This window comes from Aquarana catesbeiana, linkage group LG02 (genome assembly GCF_042186555.1).
Source record: "Aquarana catesbeiana isolate 2022-GZ linkage group LG02, ASM4218655v1, whole genome shotgun sequence".
Taxonomy (NCBI): Eukaryota; Metazoa; Chordata; class Amphibia; order Anura; family Ranidae; genus Aquarana; species Aquarana catesbeiana.
Genome location: NC_133325.1, coordinates 201,919,298 through 201,928,502, shown reverse-complemented (window position 1 = coordinate 201,928,502; position 9,205 = coordinate 201,919,298). Strand labels below are relative to the sequence as shown.

The following is a 9,205-nucleotide window of genomic DNA, read 5'->3' as shown; positions in this document are numbered from 1 at the left end:
GCACTCGTGTTAAACCAGCTATGCGTATACAATGTTTTTGAATGTGCAAACAAATATATATTTGTCATATGCAACTGTTATTAAACAAATATGGAAAAAAAAAATCTTAAAATTATAATTTGGCTAATGTCTAGTAGTAACTTTTTCAGAATAACACTGATAACTGTTTCTATAGGACACTGATATGTGCAAAGTAACTGCTGTTACGTTTTTGTGTACACATTTGCACAACTGTACATACTAATAAAACACTTATTGTTAACATTGATGATGGATGATTTCTGTAAGCTTCTCCCCACAAGAATAAAGAAAATATTTATCCTGTATGGAGAGGAAGATATGCTATAACACATATAGTAAACAAGCGATATTGCGCTAAGTGCATATAAAGTAAATAAAATTATGTAAATGACACGGATGATCCGTGACTGACAGCAGCTCTCACAACAATGTAAACTTCATAACAAAAAATGTAAATCAAAAACGTGTAGCACTGTCAAACCATGCCCTTAATAATTAAAGTGCAAAAAAAAAAATCTAATATCCAATGCAATAAAGATGAAAATGTGAAAAAAGGAAAAAATAAAAATTAATAGTCCAAGTGTCCCAATTCCACATCCATAAAGTGAACTTAAAAGTGTGCTGATCCAATGCTCCATTTGTGAAGACACCCGGTGCTCTCCACAGAATAGATAGGGTCAGTATATCTGTTTACCAGATTTTTAGACCCTCCAGTGTTTATATATGCATTAGTGAGCTTTCACCCCTCACTATGGGCTCAACCGCATCCACTACATAGCATGCTTAATTGGATTCCACAGATGTATACCCCACAGTTATCAGTCAAGGAAACTTCAGAATCCAGTCACACATTCATCAAATGAAAGAGGAATTATTTTCATTATTTTAAAAGCACACAGGAGTTTATTAAAAGTTGTACCTACAACAAAAACGATAAAATTAGGCTAAAAATGGAAACAGGCTAGGCACGGAGCAGCGGTGATGTCTGAACACTCGTGGAGTGGGGGAAAAGAGGGGGGAAAAAAGTCACGCTCCAATATTGTAAAATCCACAAATAAAAGTTTTATTAAATCGGGTAAAAACCCTCACATGAAAGAAGCAGTGATCGGCACCAAACTACATATCCCAGTATTCCATCAACTATCGTGTACATGTGTGGTGACGTGGCTTCTGGCTCTTCTGTATGCGTTTCATCAGAGCTCACATGCTCAGGGGTTTGGAAACCACAGTGGGTCACTGTGTCTTTTACTCCATTATATTTTAGGGCGGGGGGGGGAATTCATACCAAGTAAACCTCAGAAACTGCTAGGGAAATGGAAAAAAGGTGAGAGGTCGGCACAAGACAAAAAAAAGCCAAAGAACATATGAATGGGATCAACTGTTATTGATGAATGAGTTGACATCTCATTCAGTATTCAATCCAAAAGGAAAGAACACACCTAAATCATATATTCATTTTGTTTCCAGTTTGGAGGAGTAGCTCCAAGAAAGGAGATATTCAATGTGGTACCCCAATCCCCATAAAGCGGGTTCCAGTAGGATCTTTAATATGGATGTGTGCATAATGTTATGAAACACTATGTCCCCTAAAATATCTCTTGAGGTTTACAACATGCTCGTGCAGTTGAACATGTGGCATGAGTAGTCCTTCCAGCATATTGCAGGCTGCAAGGGCACTGCAATAGATGCACTAGATTGTGTGTAGCACAGGTAATAAATGATTTGATTAAATATGATTTGAAGGTCACAGTGGATTCGAGGTAACCTTATTGCTCAGATGGTTAAACTGACGTACAGCACATTTTTTACATGGCAAATATAAAAAAAAACTTAGTTTCTTGGCAACATTCTCCAAGTTACTTGGGAAGCCTTCTGTAGCTGTAGCCGACTCTTCACCCATGGTTCCCATTTTTGACAACCCTAAATTTACCGCAGTACTTCATAATATGCAGTTTCACCACCTTAAATTTAGCGGTTATACACACTTGACAGATTTTCTAACTTCTGATGGTGCACTGATCTCTGAATCTCACGCACCTGGTAGACCCTCCTCTAGACTTTTGGGGTGGTTTCCAGCTGTGTCACTTTCTCTGTAAACTGCTTCAATCCTCAGGTATTACCCACCCACTTACTGCATTTGAGACTTTGTGCCATTGAGGGGAACGGGTTCACCATTGCCTTTCTTTTATTTATGCCTGCCTGGTATGCCCAGCAGCAGACTACATCCCACCCTTCCTTTCAAAATGGGAATATGATTTGAGCACGCAGGTCACAGCTAAACTGAGAGAGAGGATTCTTCATTTCACCCAAAAATCTTACATTGCCACCAGGGTACAAGAAACCAACTACAAGATCCTCATCAGAAGGTATAGGGTCCCCACCATGCTCCACTGTATCTTCTCCCAGGTCCCCAGCTCATGTTGGTCTTTGGTGTGGAGAGTGATTCCATGATTCACATTTTCTGGCAATACCCAAAAACTCAGTTGTTCTGTCAAGAGGTTACCGGCATAATTAAAACTCACTGCGGTTGACTTACACGATAACCCAGCAGCCTGCCTGCTGCACCTGTAGGAGAGACCTGTCAAGAAATACAAAGCCTCTTACCATTCAGTTCCTAAATGCTGGGAAAGCCTGTATTCTGCTCTATTGGAGAGATGTCAATCCTTCCTTCAAAATCTCTATGGTTCTCTAATGCAAATGGGATATGGAGGACCTCACAGCCACAATGTGCAATATGGAGGAGACATTCTGCAAGAAGTGGAGACCCAGGCAGTATTTTGTATTTACTGATGCCTTTCTCAATAAACTAACTTCTCCATGATCTTTGTCCCCATTTGCCTCCTCCTCAGGAGAGGGTACCTCTCCCCCTTTTCTGACCCCTTTTCTTCCTCATTCTCCCCCCCATCTTTTCCATAAGATTATCCCCTTCGCACTTTTTTTTTCCTTTACTCAACCTCATCACCCCCTCTGACTCTTTTCTTAGTCTATTATTTTCATTGCCACCACTGGTTTACATCCCCCCTTTATCCTTAGCAGCACCTCATTTGTGGGTATCTAGCAAGGTAATTTTCATCATTCTACAACATATGCTACTCCTCGTTTCTACCTTTCTAGTTGGTTTCATCCATTTATAGTTCCCTTTTTATATACGCAATTTTCCTGGAAATCTTTTATACTTGAAATGTTTTATGTCCTCTCAAAACAATTCTGCAGACTCAGGCAGTGCTGTCAGTTTAATTACATAGACGTGTGCCTCCTATGTATGTCGATTGTGCCTTGCCTACTTTTGGTAAATTGCCTGTTTTCTGATAAATAAAATAATTAAAAAAGAAACCTGGTCTCAGTGGATCTACAACATTTTGGGGTAATTTTATCCTTCCAATAGGAACCCCCCCTGAAAGAAATGTGGGGCTTATCTTGTAAGAGAGGACCCAGCACTTTATAATTTTTAAGGACTGGCCAATGTTTCCTGAAAAAAAAATTGGATAGCATAGTTCTGGACAGAAAAAGTAGTATCCTTAGACCAGGAAAAATCATATTTGACACATTTTTATCCATATTCCTCAAAAGGGTATCCCTCTCTGTTGTACTTGAGAAATAGTAACATTGTGGCTTTCCTCGTCATAACCTTTATCCAAGAATCTTGCTTTGAGAACACCAACCTGGTTGTTGAAATCCTGTAAACGTGACCAATTCTGCCTCAAACAAAGAAATTGGCTACAGGGAACTGATTTGAGCCAAGACTTCTGATAACATCTGCTCGGAGGAATAAACAAATTCTTGTCAGTGGATCTGAAGTAAGTACTGGTAATAAGATACCCATTTTGAAAAGGTCCAAAAAGTGTATTTGATGTTTACTCGCCTCGAAAGTAAGTGATATGACTTGGTCATTCACAATTAATTCTTCCATAAAAAGTTCCAAGGAGCTAAAATCTCCATCCCATAGGAGGCGGAAGTCATCGATGTACCTTTTCTACAAGATCAGTCGTAGCCTGGGGTTGACATAGATGTCATCCTCTGCCCATTCGTATGTGAAAAGATTGGTCAATCTGAGGGCAAACTTGGCCCTCATTGCAACTCCCCTGTTTTGGAGATAATACTGGCTCCCAAACCAAAAATAATTATGTGTGGTGGCAAACTGTAACAAATCCATGATAGTTATTTTGAATAACTGGAATGTTCTGATTCTGGCCTAAATAATACTCTATGGCCTTGTACCCTATTTGATGGGAGAATATATACATGTTTTTGTGCATAGTTGAGTTGTTTACCCTTATTTCCAATGTCCTATGCATGAAAACATAGGAACTGAGGGGCAGAAAAAATGTCAGCAGGTGCTCTGGACTGGTAAATAAAAATCTGAAATATTTGGCTGATGTAAGAGGCAGCTTGTTTACGAAGGGCTGGAGAGTGGTACAAGTGTCTGCCCTCAACGGTGAAGCACCGTGGAGGTTTCTTGCAAGTTTGATGCTGCATTTCTGCAAAGGGAGTTGGAGACTTGGTCAGGATCAATGGTGTCCTCGAAACTGAGAAATGCAGGCATATACAGTCAGGTCCATAAATATTGGGACATCGACACAATTCTCATTTTTTTGGCTCTATACACCACCACAATAGATTTGAAATGAAAAAACAAGATGTGCTTTAACTGCAGACTTTCAGCTTTAATTTGAGGGTATTTACATCCATATCAGGTGAACGGTATAGGAATTACAACAGTTTGTATATGTGCCTCCCACTTTTTAAGGGACCAAAAGTAATGGGACAGATTAACAATCATCCATCAAACTTTCACTTTTTAATATTTGGTTGCAAATCCTTTGCAGTCAATTACAGCCTGAAGTCTGGAACGCATAGACATCACCAGATGCTGGGTTTCATCCCTGGTGATGCTCTGCCAGGCCTCTACTGCAACTGTCTTCAGTTCCTGCTTGTTCTTGGGGCATTTTCCCTTCAGTTTTGTCTTCAGCAAGTGAAATGCATGCTCAATCGGATTCCGGTCAGGTGATTGACTTGGCCATTGCATTACATTCCACTTCTTTCCCTTAAAAAAACTCTTTGGTTGCTTTTGCAGTATGCTTTGGGTCATTGTCCATCTGCACTGTGAAGCGCCGTCCATTGAGTTCTGAAGCATTTTGCTGAATATGAGCAGATAATATTGTCCAAAACACTTCAGAATTCATCCTTCTGCTTTTGTCAGCAGTCACATCATCAATAAATACAAGAGAACCAGTTCCATTGGCAGCCATACATGCCCACGCCATGACACTACCACCACCATGCTTCACTGATGAGGTGGTATGCTTTGGATCATGAGCAGTTCCTTTCCTTCTCGATACTCTTCTCTTCCCATCACTCTAGTACAAGTTGATCTTGGTCTCATCTGTCCATAGGATGTTGTTCCAGAACTGTGAAGGCTTTTTTAGATGTTGTTTGGCAAACTCTAATCTGGCCTTCTTGTTTTTGAGGCTCACCAATGGTTTACATCTTGTGGTGAACCATCTGTATTCACTCTGGTGAAGTCTTCTCTTGATTGTTGACTTTGGCACACATACACCTACCTCCTGGAGAGTGCTCTTGATCTGGCCAACTGTTGTGAAGGGTGTTTTCTTCACAGAGGAAAGAATTCTTCGGTCCTCCACCACAGTTGTTTTCCGTGGTCTTCCGGGTCTTTTGGTGTTGCTGAGCTCACCGGTGCATTCTTTCTTTTTAAGGATGTTCCAAACAGTTGATTTGGCCACACCTAATGTTTTTGCTATCTCTCTGATGGATTTGTTTTGTTTTTTCAGCCTAATGATGGCTTGCTTCATTGATAGTGACAGCTCTTTGGATCTCATATTGAGAGTTGACAGCAACAAATTCCAAATGCAAATAGCACACTTGAAATGAACTCTGGACCTTTTATCTGCTCCTTGTAAATGGGATAATGAGGGAATAACACACACCTGGCCATGAAACAGCTGAGCAGCCAATTGTCCTATTACTTTTGGTCCCTTAAAAAGTGGGAGGCACATATACAAACTTGTGTAATTCCTACACCATTCACCTGATTTGGATGTAAATACCCTAAAATTAAAGCTGAAAGTCTGCAGTTAAAGCACATCTTGTTAGTTTCATTTCAAATCCATTGTGATGGTGTATAGAGCCAAAAAGATTAGAATTGTGTTGATGTCCCAATATTTATGGACCTGACTGTACTTATCCAAATAAAGAAAAGCAAACTCAATGGCACAAAGAAGAATAATAAAATCCCAAGGTAAGTGAGTCTGATTTAGGGAGAACCATTTGTATGATGACTGCAGCTCTTCCAGCAGAATATTGAATAGTCTCTGTGCACTACAACAAATAAAAAAAGCAGAAGGCGCCACCCTTTAAGTGTATCAGTTAATTAAAAACTATTTTTAAAAATGGTTAAAATTAACTCACAAAAGTAGAGAAAAGACAGTTTGAACGGCTGAGATGCTGGCAGATGGAAACCAGGAAGCAGCTGTGTTGTACAAGTGAAGTTCAGCTGAGGAGAGATGCAAGGCTCAAGCAGTGCCCACCAGCAAGAGCCATAACCATGCCGAACCAACACAAGCCAGCACAACCAACACTAACCTACACAAGCCAGCGCCAAGGTCAATCTGGAAGTAACGTCGGACATGATGATTTCAGTAGGATATGAGCTGTCACATGCTTCGGAGGTCCCAAACGCTCCTTTATCAAACCATAAGGGGAAATGGAAGGACTACGTGATGTTTATATAACAGAGGAGAGGGGAGGGGCAATGAAAGGGAAGATCAGGATACTATGTAATGACAATGTACTGGTGTCCTGTAAAGCCGCTCCAGCACGAAAGAATTTAAAGGGAAACTGAACTAATAATAAAAATTACATACAGTATAAGATTACAGGGAAACATCAGAATTGTAGTGAATACAACTGTTGAGCAATAAAACAATATTAGGGTAGTTCTAATATATCTCTATATAAATGAATATATACAGGAATATATTAGAATAACAATTACATTATTTGTTAAGGAATAAGGAGATAAATGATATGACAGTATGGGTTATGATTTCCTCATTAAGCCCTGGTGGAGTCAGAGTGCTCAAAGAGAAAATCCAATACGTCTCCTGTTCACACAGTTTTTTTAATCTTTCAGCTTTGGGAAAAATATTAGGGACCTGTTCTATAATCCAAACTTGTAGTCCTGCTGTAGGTTTGACTTGCACCTCTTTAAAGTGTCAAGGATGTGTCTATAAGGATGTTAGATATGCTGAAAGAACTCACGCGGCAGAGTGAGACTCCAGATCTGGAACATGCACATTTCAAAAGTAAATCAGTTTTTAATCCTCCTGGACAGATTTTCACCATGGTATATATTGAATTCACCCAAATGTGTTCCAAAAAACCAGTAGGCCATTGCAATTTAACACCTTCTGAAATCAGTGCTCTCCGATCCTTAAAAGTGGATCGGCAGACCGTGATCAAACCTGCAGATAAAGAAGGAAGCATAGTGGTACTTAACAAGGTAGATTATGTCACAGAAGCCCAGAGATTATTGTCCCATAAATTATATAGGGATTCCATGGACACCTTTGCTGGTGAACTAAAAACTTTCAACTTGGAGGCTCAGAAAGAAAAGGTTATTGATAAGAAAGAAACTGCCCTCCACATAAAAGAATTTTCCCAAGTGCATTGTTTTTATATGGAAGAGCCCTGGGGCCATCATAAAAAAAAACTGAATTCTGACTTTGAAACTCAGAATTCTGAGATTGAAATTCAGAATTGTAAGTTTAAAAAAAAATACAGAATTCTGAGATTAAAAGTCAGAATTCTGAGATTAAAAGTCAGAATTCTGAGTTTCAAAGTCAGAATTCTGAGATTAAAAGTCAGAATTCTGAGATTTAAAGTCAGAATTCTGAGATTAAAAGTCAGAATTCTGAGATTCAAAGTCAGAATTCTGAGTTTCAAAGTCAGAATTCTGAGTTTATAAATATAGTAGTCTATAGGAAGATTTTAGGACCAATGAGCAATAATGTAGTAACACCCACAGACCATCATTCTGCAGACATACATGTTTCTGCTCTGTATATGAATATGTAAATCTATCTTAGTTACAGCACACAGTATAGGGAAGCAGGCAGTGTTGGATTCTCTGGTTCCTCTGCTGTCTTATTCTTCTCTGTCATCTGCTCCAACATAAAGAGCCATGCTGAAAACATGTGTATTGTGTGTGAGTGGGGGGGACACAGCTTCCATAGATAACAGAACACAATGGCCAGCACAGCACAGCTCTGCACCCCAACTTGTAGGAAACATTACACTTTTGCCCCTACATGAGGGAATTGTGAATTGCTAGAAAGCAGCAGGACAATGTGTGTCTATGTTCATAACGAATTGATCATAGCAATTACTTGTCTGGACTAATAGAGATGTTTCACATACAATTAACCTCATTTAAAATATAAAAGCAAATATAACCACTAGTGAGAGATAGCATAGTGGTTAGAGCAGCAGACTTATATTGGTGAAGATGTGGGTTCTAGTCCAGGTCAGGGCATTTTTTTATACATATATATATTTTAAAATATGAGATAGTGAGGGCTTAAATTGTATTTTATCAATATATCCAAAATTGATTTCAAGGTATATTAACAAAGACACACTGATATATTGAGCACACAAAGTTGTAGTGTATGCTGCCTACTATAAATTAGAGAGTAGAGATTTCAAAGAAAAAACTGTGTATATATTATTAAGGTGATCAGATGGGATCATTAGGGTGTCATCTTCAGTTTCCCCTGGGGGGGCTGTTCACAATTTCAGGAGACTGGTCATAACGAATCGATCATAATTCACTCGTCTGGATTAATACAGTTGTTTCACAGAGAATTAACCTCTTATTAAACATAGAAAGCAACAATTAAGAACCTTTAAGTGATAGTATAGTGGGTAGAGTACCAGGCTTATAGTGTTGAAAGTTCTGGTTCTTATCCAATTCAGACCGCGTTTTTAAATTATATATATATTTTCAATATATTGATTTTATATTAAACTTATTTTAAACTATAAGTTACTGAGAACTTAAATTGTATTTTATTGATATATCCAAATTGATTTCAAGGCATATTAATAAAGACATGGCTCTTTATGTTGGAGCAGATGACAGAGAAGGATAAGACAGCAGAGGAAC

The 9,205-nt window shown here is 38.8% G+C and overlaps 1 long non-coding RNA gene across 1 annotated transcript in view; it reads left to right on the top strand.

Annotated features, from left to right (window-relative positions):
- The window catches only part of LOC141127590 (uncharacterized), a 2,841-nt gene extending 2,575 nt beyond the window's left edge, over nucleotides 1-266 (top strand). The window contains exon 2 of the long non-coding RNA XR_012241568.1: nucleotides 1-266. This exon is cut by the window's left edge and continues 2,242 nt beyond it. This is a non-coding gene — a long non-coding RNA (uncharacterized lncRNA).
- The last annotated feature ends 8,939 nt before the right edge of the window (nucleotides 267-9,205 follow it).